Genomic DNA, 14270 nt, shown 5'->3' on the forward strand with positions numbered 1-14270 from the left:
AAGGGGTCCAGGCACTGCCACTACAATCCTGTCCAGTCTGTGGCCTGTCTCCTTCCTCTTCCACATCCAACCCTATGGCACAGATCGTCCCAGCTGGATTCGGATGCCCTCCTTCCTCTTAAATAAATGGGAGGCCTGGGTGCCTGGGTGGTTCAGGCTTAAGTGCCTGCCTTCAGCTCAGGTCCTAGAGTCCTAGGATCGAGTCCCACGTCAGGCTCTCTGCTCAGCAAGGAGTCTACTTCTCCCTCTCTCTCCCTCTTAGTAAATAAAATATTTAAAACAAACACCAACTGGGGACCAGGCCCTTGACAACAGCATGGAGATGAATAAAGCCTGACCCTGGGCCCCTGGAGTCCTGGCCCCCTGGGAAGGCACAGAATTGGGGGGGGGGGTGTCAATTCAGTAGAGATCCTCCATGTTTCACTGATGGGATCTAGCCTCACCCTGAAAGTCCCAGGATAAGGAAAGCAAGGGGCAGAAAGATCCCCACAGGCTATAAGTGAGGAGGGTTAGACTTCAGATAAGCCTTCTACTGGAGAAATAGATGGATACAATGGGGAGGAGAAACCGTCCTCTCAAAAGCTAATGATTATCCTTGAAAACTCCCAATGCCCCCGCATTCCCCACAGAGAGGAACCAAACAGAATGCCTTATCCCCTCCCTCAAGGCAGAGCTCTCTGACACTGGTCTGAGAGGGCATTCTGGTCCAAGCAGGGTATCTACTTCTTCAGGCTAACCTAAGAAATATGAAAGGGATCAGGAGATAGGAAGGGGGAGTCCCCTTTTTCAGTTTTTCAAAAGAAGGAGGTAATCTAGCCTGGCCACTCCACATAATGCTATTGGGAGCGGGGAAAGCTACTTCAAACGGTGAAAAGTACTATCCAACCAGAATCCTTTCTGCTCCACACTCTCCCTTGTGGGTCCCTGGGGGCTCTGGCAACCTCTGGGCAGTGGCCCCTGAAGCCTGGCAAGTAGAGTTTCTTCCCACTTTCCCTTCCTTCTGCAGCTGTGGGTTCGAGTGGGAGGAAGTGACACAGGAGGCCAAGTTAGCTCAGGGCCCAATCCCCTCTAACTGGAGCAGTGGCCAGCCCTCCTAATGGAGTTCACATATGTCTAAAAAAGTCTTGTATATCTTAATGATTTCTCAACAGCCCCTGATTGAAGCATGCCCAATTTAGCCATGCCATAAGTAACTTTTTATATTTCCTTGGTTGGGGAATCATTTCACTTATGAATCTTTTCTGAATCTGCAATCTCGATTAAAAGTTTATTTTATTTATTTATTTATTTATTTATTTATTTATTTATTTATTTATTGTCTCCATCTCCTAGACTTCTGAGATGCCTCCCTCTCCCTCTCCAAAAGGGTGGTAGCACCATCAATCCTCCCTCATTAGCCTGTCTGAGGCAGGAGAATTCTTGGATGGTGGGGAGTGGGGGGTAAAAACAAACAGCCAAGTCTCCCCTGTGGTAGTACTTGGGGAGGAGGGGTATGTACTCTGATGGGCAGCTATAGGAGGGGCTCACAAACAGGTGATGGAGGACATTGCTGTCTCCTGCCCACAGACATTCCCCTACCTGCCCAAATCAGCACACACACATATCCCTGTTTCACTGGGGAGGACTGTCCAGCCCACTCTGCTATAAGATTGTCTCTTCAGTGATCCCTGGGTGGCGCAGCGGTTTAGCGCCTGCCTTTGGCCCAGGGCACGATCCTGGAGACCTGGATCGAATCCCACGTCGGGCTCCCGGTGCATGGAGCCTGCTTCTCCCTCTGCCTGTGTCTCTGCCTCTCTCTCTCTCTCTCTCTCTCTCTCTCTCTGACTATCATAAATTAAAAAAAAAAAAGAAAAATTAAAAAAAAAAAAAAAAGATTGTCTCTTCACCTGTAGCTTAGGAGTTTGAGACAGAGAACCCTTCAAGGCTTCAGCTTGAGAGCACGGAGGTAGTTCAAATCCTGGCCCAAATTCTAGTACTGCTGCCGCAGCTTGGGTAAGTCACCTCTCAGACCCTCAGTTTCCTTATTTGCAAAATAGGAATGTGATTACTAAACAGATAACCAAGCACAATGCCTCCTGAAAGGTAGCCTTTACTATTTCCCTTGGGGGACTCCAGCTCCAGGAAGCAGGGTTGGCACAATGCTGAGGGTCCCATCCCAGGTCTGAACAATATCTAGTTCTTTTCCTCAGCCCATTCATTATCTAGTCCTGGGGACACTCCTTGAGGTGGAGTGGATGGGACTAGCATAATTACCTCCCTGAGGAGAATAAGGGTCTGGTGAGGTTGGGACTTGCCCAGGGGTTGCCCCTAAAGGCCTACCCAGAGCTTCTCTCTTCCCTAAGAGGCAAAGGTCAGGGCTGCAGCAGGAAGGCTGGAGGGCAAACAATGGTGAGAAACTCTGAACTCTGAGAGAAGGGCCTCCTTATAGACACCCTCCTTGACAACCCCCGACACCTCCAGCCTGACAGTTGGGGGAGGGACATCCCCAGGTGCTGGGACCTCTGGCTCTGACCTCTAACCTCTGACTTCTGGCCTGGGGTAGGCAATCAAGAGCCAGAGTCACTACTGGGTGTGGGGCTGAGAGGACTGGCCGCAGTGGCTGTGGCTCTAGGAGTTAACGATTTACAAGGGGCCCCTTCCTGAGGCCTCCCTCCTCCCAGGCCCGGCAGGCAACCCGTGACTGTCCAGGCGGCTAGACACAGAACCAGTCCCGCCAGTTCAAAGAGGAGTTCATCCCAGGCCCACCCCCAGGCACTGCCTGAGCACCCCATTCTATGGAGTCTGAAGGCAACAACAGAGTAGAAGTTTGGTGGGTGGGGTCCTCTGCTCTGAGGCTAGGTCTTGTTTTCAAAAGTCCCAGTGTAAGGGGCATTTTATGACCTTGCTCTGCTTTTAGGGCCAGGTCTGGGAGCCCCACCCCTCCACCTCTAGCAGGGCTTCCCCATACCACCCCACTCTAGCCTGCAAGTCTTGGGTAGAGCATTTTCAGGCCAGGCTGGCTTCTGGATGCGAAGGCCACCCCTTCCTTTGGACTTGGTATAGGGCCTCCAGGTTTGGGACTCAGTGCTCTCGCCCTCCAACAAGGCCCCATTCAGTTACCTTCTGGCCCCACCCTTGTCCTGATGGGGTGGGGAGGGTGTGCAGAGCCATAGCTTTGGTCTCTGAGAGCTCACAGTCACACTCCCATGGTAGAGACAGTTGAACCACGACTGTGCCTAGAAAAGTCAAAGGCTACACTCAGAGGGCCGATGTTCCCCCACACTGTTCCCATTCCCTTTCTTCTCTCCACACACAGGCTGAGCTCCCCATGCCTGGCAGAGAATGGGCCTGTGTCAGGTTGTCTGGCATGTGCATAGCATGTCTGCAAGTCTGTGGCAAGGGAAAATACAGAGTGTTAGTGTGTGTGTTGGCCTGGTCTCAGCTCCCTACCAACTTCATCCCAGAGTCATTTTGCTTTGTGACTGGAGTCATCCCCCCAGCTCCTCCCCTTCTTGTGTCAGCTGGGGTCACCAAACTGACCTCTCAGGGATAAGCAGGCCTTGGCCTCCTAACAGACCTGGCTTTTCTAAAATTTTTTAGTTTCACACCTCTCTTGTTCCTCCAAAGGATGTGGTAGAAGAACCAGAGGGCCAGTAGTCAGTAGATGAGGACCAAGACCCCAGAGGCCTGGGCCTATGTCAAAGCAGTTAAGCTTCTCTCTTCCCCTGCCCATGTCTGCACCCTCAGTACTGCCCTGGGATTTTGGTTAAGGTCAAAATCCAGTGTGACCCCACTGAAGATTACCCTGTACCCTGCCCTGAGATAGGGCTCCAAACACCCTTGCTCCCATCTTCTTTGATACAAGTGAAGGCAGCTGGGCTCAAAGAGGGATAGATATTCATCCAGGCTCCAGACTGGCCATCTTTACCAGAGACCCTAACTCCAACACCCTTCCCTGTACAGCCACTTCCCAGTCATCAGATGTTTAATCAATGACCATCATTAGTTGATAAATGACAGTCCTAGAAAAGGCAGATCCTTCAGACAAGGCATGGGTTTATTTTATTTTTATTTTTTTGAAGATTTATTTATTTATGATAGACATAGAGAGAGAGAGAGGCAGAGACACAGGAGGAGGGAGAAGTAGTCCCATGCCGGGAGCCTGACGTGGGACTTGATCCCGGGACTCCAGGATTGCACCCTGGGCCAAAGGCAGACGCTAAACCGCTGAGCCACCCAGGGATCCCCAAGGCATGGGTTTAAATCTAAGTTTTGCTACTTTGTAACCCCAAGCAAGTATCTGAGCCTGAGGATTAAGTAAGCATATACTAGGAAAGCAATGGGACACATAGGAAGCACTCTGAAAGATGTGGGTTACAACTGTTATTACTAGTACCTACTTAGGGCCAGGCTTTTTAGGCACAAGGCAAATAGGACATTCCCCCTTTCACTCAGAGTCTTCATGGGTGGTGGTAGTGAGAGGACAAGGGGACAGATGAGCAAATAAGAACAGGTTTGTTTTTTTTTTTTTAAGATTTTATTTATTTATTCATGAGAGACACAGAGAGAGGCAGAGACACAGGCAGAGGGAGAAGCAGGCCCCATGCAGGGAGCCTGATGTGGGACTCAATCCCAGGTCTCCAGGATCACACCCGGGGCTGAAGGCGGTGCTAAACCACTGAGCCACCCGGGCTGCCCTAAGAACTGTTTCTGTGCAATGTGGTCACTGTGGCCATAGGAGGGGACAGTGAGGGGCTCCAAAGCCAGGCCACAGAGTACAGCTATTCTGCACATGCACTGCAGGAAAGGACCTGGCAGAGCTAGGTCTCTGAAGCACAGTCCATGACCTGCTACTAATGGGTGTACCTAATATGGGGCACCTCGCTGGTTGGGTCAAAAGAGCATGTTACTCTTGATTGCCAGGTTGTGAGTTCCAGCCCCGTGCTGGATGTAGAGATCATGAAAAAAAAAAAAAATAAACCGAAAAAAGGCTAGTGGTAGCCCTGTCAATACAGGCCAAACTGAGGCTGGGAATGGAAGTTAAAGAAGTAGAAGGTAACACGTGCTCTTGGTCTTTAGTGAGGAGTTCTACCGTTGCTGGGTGGTGTTGGTCAGCAGAGCCCAGGGTTTGCAGGCAGGAATAGGGCTGATTAGGGAAGTCAGGCTGGGATGGGGAAAGGGCTGGAGCAGAGCCTTATGGGTTCTGAGGATTCACTACTGGGAATGAATGATGCAGGTAATTCCCAGGGCAGATTAATATGTGAGAAGCTTTACTAGGAGGGCAAATCTCCTCAGGGGTTAGGAGAACAACTTTGGTGCCAGTCTCCTGTAAATTTCCTCATCTGACAAGTGGGGATGGTACTACTGCTGAGGCTGAGGTTAAGGATGAAATGACCTAATCTACGTTAGCTGTTTAGCCTGATGCCCTGCTCAGGGTAGGGCTTCATAAACACTAGGTATAGATATTATAACCGGGATCCAGGGGAGCAGAATCCAGGGTCCTGGACTGACACACTTCTACCCAGAATATAGGGAAAGTGGGTGCAGGGCGCCCCTCTCCCTGCCAAGGTGCTGGAGATTTAAGAAATCTCATAGCTGAATCTAAGCTGATTGGTCAAGTAATACTGTGAAACGTAGATATTCCTTTTTGGAGGCAATGAGAGGAAAGAATAGTGAACCAGAGTGGCTTTAGTTCTTGTGGAAAGGGTCTGGGGTGAGGATGATCTCCCCCAAAGCCAGACCTCCCAGCAATCTTTCCTGGATGTCCCCACTTGTCTCATCTGTTATGGAGAGAGTTCTATGTGGATGGCTCGCACTGTGGTGTTTCCTATTCATGTTGTATTTGCCATAGGGACAATTCTGCCCCTCTCCTTTCTGGTTCCTACCTGGGTTGAACAGGTGAGGGTCTCTCTGTAGTTAATTTCTAGGAGAAGGGGAAGGCTCCAAGATCCAACCTCTAAACTGGGCCTGGCATATGCCTTGCCCAAGGTCACCATTGGGATCATCTGGTTCATCTCCATTGCAGCCTGCAGCCCCTTTCCCTCCTGGCTTGGGAGGTGGTGGTGGGGCGGGGGGATAGGGGGCTGCAGATGTCTAAAAAAAAAATCACCAAAAAGGGAGATAATTGATAGTAATTCCCTTTGGCAGAGCTACTACCCACTCTCCCCCATGAATCCCAGCATAAAGCTTTTTTTTTTTTTTTTTCCCATAAAGCTTTTTTGGGGGTGTGTAAAACCTGATTCTGCACTGACCCTACACTCTAGAAGCCCTGCAGGATTGAGTTTCATTTCTTTGCTCCTTCTCCTCTGAGGCCTGCTGCTAACTCCTGGGGAATACGTCTCCCCTCACAATTAGTGCTCAGCTTCCCCAGAAAGGTAGTAGAGGTGAGCTAAGTACTTGGAAACCCTGGAGCCTCTAGACCTGGGACCCTGCCTTCTGTTTCCTTATATGGTCAATGCCCAATACAGTACCTGACACTCAGCATGGGGCCCAGAATGTCTTTCTTTAAGCAGTTTATGGGTGATAATCTGGAGGTGTTCAGTTGTCTTAAAACTGGGTTCCTATAGCAAGTACCTTGGTTTTACTCACATGGTATGTTTATTTGGGGTGGCTTTGAGGAAGGATGCTGGAGAAAAAAGGGGAGAGGAGTGGAGAGGAGAAGACAGGAGGGGTTAAATACCTCCCTTTGGAGCCATTCTTGGCATTTAGTTAAGGGAGGACACTTCTGAGCATTTGTGGAAGCGAGGTGGTGTCCATGATGCCTGCAGAGAGGCCACTGCCTGTGGCTTGGAGGTCAGGATGAGTAGAGAAGCAACACATTTCAGATGAACTCTGCCCTTTGACACCTCCCTAACTCCCCCTGGCTAGTTCAAGGTCCCAAGACCACATTACATTAGAAGGCTTGGAGAATGGGCACCAGAGGCTGCTCCCAGAAGACCCAGGCCCCAAAGGCCCTCTCCAGCCTTTGAGACAGGCTGGCCGCACAGAGGAAGAGAGGAAACAGTGAGGTGGGAGCTGGTTTCAGTTCTCCCACCAAGGCTGTGCCTGTGGCTGGAGGCACCCAGTAGAGGCAATTAACTCCCTGTTATCTGGGCCAGAATCAATTTGGGACTGTACATTTAACCCTAGACAGACTTCCCCCAGCCGCCCTGCTCCTTCCCCATTAGGGTCTCCAGTCTGTTTCTTCTGCCTGGAGGAAACATAAACCCACCCTACCGATTCCACAGAATCAGAGAAACTTCCCACTTTGGGATTATCTGCAGTTTGGGATTATATGAGCCCGGCGCTTGCTCTGTGGGTCCCTGAGGTGAAGAGAAAACATCTGCAGCTTTAGGATTAGCCCAAACTGGGCAGATGGAGGGGATAGTGAGTGAGGGCAAGGACATCCGGGCGCAAATCTGTACCCACTGGGCTTTTGTTCTCTTTCAATCAGTTTCTACTGAGTGCTGCTCTGTGCCAGGCACTGTTTCAGGCTCCGAGCCGAGTCTCTAGGCCACGGTCTCACGGAACTACAAGTGTAGTTGCCTTAGCCCCAAGAGTCAGGGCTTGGGCGGGTGCGGGCGTAGGAGACGAAATGTCCCGTCTCAGATCGGTTTTCTCATTTGTAAAATGGGGGCAGGTATCTCTGCCCCTTCTCTCCTGGAGCACTAGAGCCCACTGAGTCCCGGAAAGCGTTCGGGAAGGGTGGGGTCTTCGAACCGAGCGTCGCTCCAAGTGCCCAAGGCTAGGAGTTGCAGGTCCTTCGCGCACCTGAGCTGAGGGGCGCGGCCAAACCCTCCCTCCCGGTCCCTGTCGCTTCCGGCCCGCGGAAGGGAAGGGGCAGAGAGACGGCGGGTTTCGCCGTAAGGTAGGCTGCCAAGCCCACGCATCCCTCACAAAATGGGGAAGGTCCTCTTATTTTTTGCAAAGTTGCGGAAAAAAGAGATGAAGACGGGGCGCGCTGGGGGAGCTGAGCCCGGGCCGACCTGGTCGGAGCGCGGGGAGCTCGAGGCGCAGCGGCTGCGGCTCCGGCCTCAGAGCCTGCGGCGTCCAAGTGGCCAGAGCAGCGCTGGGAGGGAGGCGGAGGGAGGAGGGAGGGGAGCCGAGCTGGGGGGGGAGGAGGGAGCGCGGAGTCCGGTCCGGGTTTTGCCGGCAGCCCCCGGGCAGCGTTCAGAGCTCCTGCCCGGGCGGGCGCGCGGCGGCGGCGGCGGCGGCGGCAGAGGCGGCGGAGCCTGAGCGGCGATGTAGAGGCGGCGGCGGTGGCGGCGGCAGAGGCGGTGGCGGCGAGAGCAGGCGCCCGAGCCGAGCGAGTGGAGCGGCCGAACCTTGCCCCCCGAAGCCGGGCCCCGCGTCCCAGCCCTGCCCAGCCCGCGCCCGGCCATGCGCGCCGCCTGCTGAGTCCGGACGCCTCACGCTGCGCTCTCCGCCCGCCGCGCCGCGCTTCGCTCGGGGGTGATTAGTTGCTTTTTGTTGTTTTTTAATTTGGGCCGCGGGGAGGGGGAGGAGGGGCAGGTGCTGCGGGCTCCCCCCCCTCCCCGCCTCGGGCCAGCCGCGGCGGCGTGACTCCGGCTCCGGACCCGGGCAAGGCAGGCGGCGCGGCTGGAGCGGAGCGCACCGCGGCGGTGGTGCCCGGAGCGGAGCGCAGCTCCCCGCCCCACCCCTCCCCCTCGGCCTCGCGGCGGCGGCGGCGGCGGCCGCGGCGGCTCGGAGGACTCCTGAGAGCCGGTAGGTGTCGGGCCACGGCCCTCCCCCGACCCCCCCGAGGCCGGCCCCCTCCCCTTCCCCGCCTACCTCCCTCTCCTCCCCCGGGGCCCGGTGCGCGGCCGGGGCCGGAGTTCGCTGCAAGTCGGCGGAAAGTTTGGCGGCGCGGGCTCCCCCGAAGTTCAGGTGCGGAGAGCCAGGGACCGGGAAGGAGGGGTCCGTGTCTGGGAGGGGCGGGGGGCGCCCGCAGCCGGAGCCACGGAGCCCTGGACCCTGGGAGCCCCAGCGCCGGTGATGGCTCGGTGGCCGCTGCTGTCCCCGAGCCTCCCCAAGCCGCAGTCGGCTCGGTCGCAGATCACTGAGTACAGACAAAAAGAGGGGTTTTAGGGTCGGGGACTGCGGGTTGGGCCCGTGCGTGGGGGCCGAGGCTCTCCCTGCGGGGCACCGTCCGCTCCCCGAGCGCTCGAGCTCGAGGGCGCTGGGGCGGCGGGAGCCCGGGTCCTCCCCTCCTGGTGCGGGGCGGGCGCTCGGCCCGCGGGGGCTGCTGGCTGGAGGTCTGCGGCGCGCACTCCCCGGCAGACCCCTCGCAGCCCGGGGTTTGGGGGCTACGGTGGCTGCTGCCCTGGCCCACGCGTGTCTGAGTCCTCCCCCGCACGCACACTTGGAGGGGGCGGCGGCCGCTTCTACATTTCCCCTCCGGCTCCTCGCCTCCGCTGCCCGCGGGGTGCCTGGCGGGCTGATCAAGTTTGACCTTTTTTTTTTTTTTTTTTTTTTTTTTTTCCGACAGAGTCTCCCCCCCGCCACCACCTCCGCTCCCCGCGGCCTCCCTCTCCCGTCCTCCCCAGCCTCGGGGAGTCCTTCGGGCTGTCTTCCGAGCCCCGCGTGGCCGAGAGGCGTGCAAAGCCCGGGAGGGAGACGGGGGTGTCCCTCTGGCTGCCCAGTGTGGGAGGCGGGTGTCCCGGGCGCCTGCCTCGACGCGCTCCGGCCCCAAATTCACCCACGAAGTTCGGCCCCGAGCCTCCCTCCCCTTTGCTTCCCTAGAGCGAGGGGCTGACCCGCCGCGGGAAGAATGTGTTAATTTTCTTGCTGGGGGAAGTTGTCCTCTCCCGGAACGGCCGCTTTCCGGCGGGGAGCGCGGGGTGCGCCTGGCTTTGTTTATTTGTAGGATCGACCGAAAGTGAGTGACCCCAGTTTTTAAATGGGGGGGGGGTGCCTCTGGGACCTGTCAGAAGAGCTGAAGCGACCAATGAGGGAGCAAGACGGCTTTTCTTTTTTCTTTTTTCCCGCTCGGAGGGGGTGCGCGGAGTTGGGCCGGTGCCACGGGCTGCGAGGAGGCAGCAGCAGATTTGGGGCGGGGGCGCTCTGCAGAGACGCCCCGGGCGAGACCCACGCCTTCCTCCTCCTCCTGAGACGGGTCCGAAGGGCGGGCGGCCGCGCCTCGCGTGCCCCTGGACCCTGGGTGGTCTTCGAGTCGCACCTTCGCGTCGGGGGAGAGCGGAACCGGGATCCCGCTGGGCAGCCTCTTGACCTCGCCTCTCCCGGGCAGCGGGCAGCGGGCAGCGGGCAGCGGGCAGCGGGCGCCGCTGGAGCCCCGGGTTTGCGGTGGGCCCCCCCCCCCCGCGCTGGCGCAGGAGGCGCTGGGCAGGGGGCTCGTGGGGCCGCCCGGCCCTCCCCCCGGAGCCGCCCGGGGCGGCGGGCAAACAGAGTCCCTTTCAAGTTTTCCGCTGGGGCCGCCTGGCGGGGGCTGCGTGCGCGGGCGCTGCGGACTCGTCGGGAGCGCTGCTGTTTGAACGCCCGGCGCCACCTCAGCTGCCCGGCCCGCGGGGGCGGGGGTGTTCTTGCTTGCAACTAAGAGCATTTAAATTGGACGTTTTTTACGGGCCGAAGTGGCCTAAGCGTGACGCGGCCCTCCCGAAAGACCCCGAGTTCTGGGCCCCAGCAGCCGCAGGCAACCGAGGAACTGGTACCCGAAGCCGCCCCCCAAGCCCCTTTTTGAGAGCGATGCGGGGAGCTGAAGTCGGTGCTACCTACTACTGCGTAGTGTTGATTTAGCAGTTTCCCTGGATGAGACTCAAGCAAGAGCTGGGGGGGGGGGGGGGGGCGGGGGTAGTGGCCCGCTCTGCAGCTGTCACCCCCCTCCCAGAACGGAAATCGTTCTCTCCTTGGGAAGGAGGGGGGGAGTGATTTTTGTCCTGGGAAGGAGTGGGAACAGCTGAGGAAAGGTTGGCCTCTTGAGTTCTGGGTCAGCCCTGGGGAGGTTGGTAGGAGCACCCCCACCTCATCTTGGCCTGAGTTGGGGCTCTCCCAGGGAAGCCCCTAGCCAGCCCTGTGGCTCCTGGTCCCAAGCCACCTCCCTTTTCAAGGTGGGGGCAGAAGAGAAAAAAAAAAAAAAGGTGGGGGCAGAGGTTCCTCTGCTGAAGACAGACCCTTGTCTGGCTGTCCGTTGGTGCCTTATTTATGTGTGTATTTGGGCCGGCTGTTTTCCCGGCTCAGCAGGTGACCCTGGCCTGGGCCTCCTATCTCTCCTCCGACAGAGCCTGTTGACTTACCCGTGGGCCAGCGGCCTCGTCTTTATCACGTGAGGCCTGGAATGTCCACCCGGCTGGGCTGGGCAGGCTGGGGGAAGGGAGAAGGAGGGGAGGATTCTGCATCCAGGGCCCTGGCCAGCCCAGGCCTCTGTTCCATGGGTTTCCACTGTGAGCCCCAAGTCTTAATGCCTTTCCCCTTTTTCCCTGCCTTCTACCCATTTGGCAAATATGAATCTGAGGCTGATAGGAGTGTGGCAGGCAGGGTTGTATCTGGTTAAAGAACCAAGTCTCTGGGAATTAAATACCCCACCTTCTTTAGGGCCCCACCTGATTATTTATGGAAGAGTAGAATGGAAATGGGGGTCTCTCTAGGGGGTAGGGATGTGGCTGGGCTGAGGTCAGCTGATTTAGGATGCAAGATAGGGTGGAGGAATGACAGGGTGTACGGGATGAGCCAGACTCAGGCCTGCCCCCTGTTTGGTGGGGTGACCATTAAGGCAGAGCTAACTCCCCAAGGCATGGTGCATGGCCTTACTGGTCAGCAATGGGGCAGGGCTCACTTACTGTTACTACTCTTATTATTACTGTCTGTTCTTTGTATGTAAATAACTTTATTTATTTATCTATTTTTTTAAGATATTTTATTTATTCATGAGAGAGAGAGGCAGATACACGGGCAGAGGGAGAAGCATGCTCCATGCAGGGAGCCTGATGTGGGACTCGATCCTGGGACTCCAGGATCATGCCCTGAACCGCTGAGCCACCCAGGGGTTCCCTGCCCCCCCTTTTAAAAAGATTTATTTATTTATTTATTTATTTATTTATTTATTTATTTATTTATGAGAGACGCACAGAGAAAGAGAGAGAGAGAGAGAGGCAAAGACATAGGCAGAGGGAGAAGCAGGCTCCATACAGGGAGGTCTATATGGGACTTGATCCTAGAACTCCGGGATCACGCCCTGAGCCAAAGGCAGCTGCTTAACCACTGAGCCACCCAGGCATCCCGTATGTAAATAACTTATTCATTCATTGCCCCAGTATGTATTTTTGAGCACCTACTGTGTGTTCAGTGTCACCTTTCTGGAGCTGCTGAAATGAATCACTGACTCTGCCCCTACTCTGGAGGCAGGCCCAGAGCAGAAGCTCCTCCCTCTTTCCTCACCCCCTGGGACCCGAACTGGGGCTTCCCCCCCTTTATTCTGGTGTTCTCCCTCCCTGATCCCCACCACCTGGTGCTGTCTTAGCCTGTATATGTGTGCCTGTGTGTGTGAAGTGTCCTTGATTAAGTGTATTAATAGTTAAACTCTCACTCATAGCTGGAACTCACCAGACCACAAAAAGCCTCCCCAGTTACTCACGCGCTACTGCCCAACAAGAATATCCCACTCAAGTTTTTTTTTTTTCCCTTTCTCTTACTTTCCCCTTCATTCCCCCCAACTCTGAGCCCACCTCCCAGGCTACAGGCAATGAGAAAGGGCTGGCCCCCTCAAAGACCCAGGAATCCCCCAACCAGTCCACCTGCCCACTAAAGCCCAAGGCAGTGTCAGCTGCTAGATGAGGCTGTATGGGTCTAGTCTGTTGGTCTGGGATGTGGGAAGCTAGGTGGTGTGTGTGTGCTTATGACTCAGGGCATGTGGTATCTATGAATCTGTGTGTTGAATATGTGTCTGTTTGTCTGTCTGTCTTGAGGGGGCGGGGTGGGAGTCTGCATGTGTGTATATTTGTGCATCAAGGCTTGTATATCTGTGGATCTAGGAGTTGTGTGATCTGCATTGCATCTGTACTTGTGTGTGAATCTGAGTATATATCTGAAAGTTGGATTTATCCTTGTGAATCTGGGAATGTGCATATTCTGAGTTGTGTATGCTAGAATTTTGGAACGTGTGCGTGTGATTTGTGTATATGTGTGTTATTTGTATATTCTTGTAAATCTGGGAGAGTCTGACTCCCTGAGTAGTGTGTCTGAATTGGGAAAGTGGTGTGCGAATCTGGGAGTGGGCATATCTGAGCTGTGTGGGCAGTGAGTGGTCTGTGACCATTCCTTTCTCTTTATCTGTCTGCCCGGCTGTCTTTCTGAGTCTCTCCCTCTTTGGTTGAGGCCCTAAGAGAGAGAGAGAGAGAGAGAGAGAGAGAGAGAGAGAGTGTGTGTGTGTGTGTGTGTGTGTATAGCATTGAACCTCTCCCACCCCGTCCTTCCCCTCCTCTGCCCTCCCTGGCAGTAACTGGGCAGCCTCCCCGTCTGCCTGCCTGCTGGGAGTTTTGGAAGCTGTGGAGGGAGACAGGCTGGGGCCGGGGTGACAGCGCGTATCCACGGCGATGGCAGCCTGTGATTATGGGAATAAAAGGATTTTAAGGTCATGGGTGTATTTTTTTTCTTCTGTTTTGTTTTCCCCCCCTTTGGTGGAGCTGGTGGCAGCAAACGGCCAGAGCTGTGTGTCTGCAGGTTGGGAGTCTGTCCCCATACAAGTAAGCATGGGTATGTGGCGCTTTCCCGGGAGCATGAACATGTATGTACACATGTGAGCAGAGCCTGTGAGTGTGTATGTTCTCCGTGTGTTCTGTCTGCCTCCCTGCATGAGAGTCCACAGGGCTGTTCCCTGGGGGAGAATCCCAGGAAAACTTCTTGCTTCTGGGTGTGACATGGAGCTGGAACCCTTACAGTCCTCTATGTCCCAAAGAGCCGTCTGGCTCCAATCCTTGCTTATCTGACCTTCCCTTCACGGTAGGGTGTCTTTTGCCAGAGACTGGCTAGGCCCAGTTACCTGGGCCAGGCCACATCTTGGGGTGTCAGTGCCCCTGGCCCTGCTCCAGCCCCTGTAATTGCATTCTGCCGCCTAATCCCCCGCCAGCTCAATTAGATCGCAAATTCTTCTTCATTTCCTGCCTCTGATGCTGGCCTCCCTCTGGGCTCACAGGGCCTGGGAGAGAGGGAGGGGATCCTGCCCCCCTTCCGCCAGCACTGGGGGCTCTTACAGGGGTGTGATTAGTTGCTGGCGCTCTGGCCTTGGGGTGTTGGTTGGAACCCTGGGAGCCAACAGGGCAGACTTCTGGTGGCTCCCTGTGGACTAGCCTCAGTATCCTCAT

The 14270-nt window shown here is 55.6% G+C and overlaps 1 protein-coding gene across 3 annotated transcripts in view; it reads left to right on the top strand.

Annotated features, from left to right (window-relative positions):
* Positions 1 to 8289: 8289 nt before the first annotated feature.
* The window catches only part of CXXC5 (CXXC finger protein 5), a 35539-nt gene continuing 29558 nt past the window's right edge, over positions 8290 to 14270 (top strand). The window contains exon 1 of one of the 3 annotated variants that reach the window (XM_041765399.1): positions 8290 to 8409. The gene's annotated coding sequence lies outside the window, so the exon portion shown is untranslated. Of the gene's footprint in view, positions 8683 to 8722; positions 8845 to 14270 lie in introns of those variants that run through there. The other 2 variants (XM_041765397.1, XM_041765398.1) reach the window with 2 other exon arrangements.

Source organism: Vulpes lagopus, chromosome 8, assembly GCF_018345385.1.
Source record: "Vulpes lagopus strain Blue_001 chromosome 8, ASM1834538v1, whole genome shotgun sequence".
NCBI classification, from domain to species: Eukaryota; Metazoa; Chordata; class Mammalia; order Carnivora; family Canidae; genus Vulpes; species Vulpes lagopus.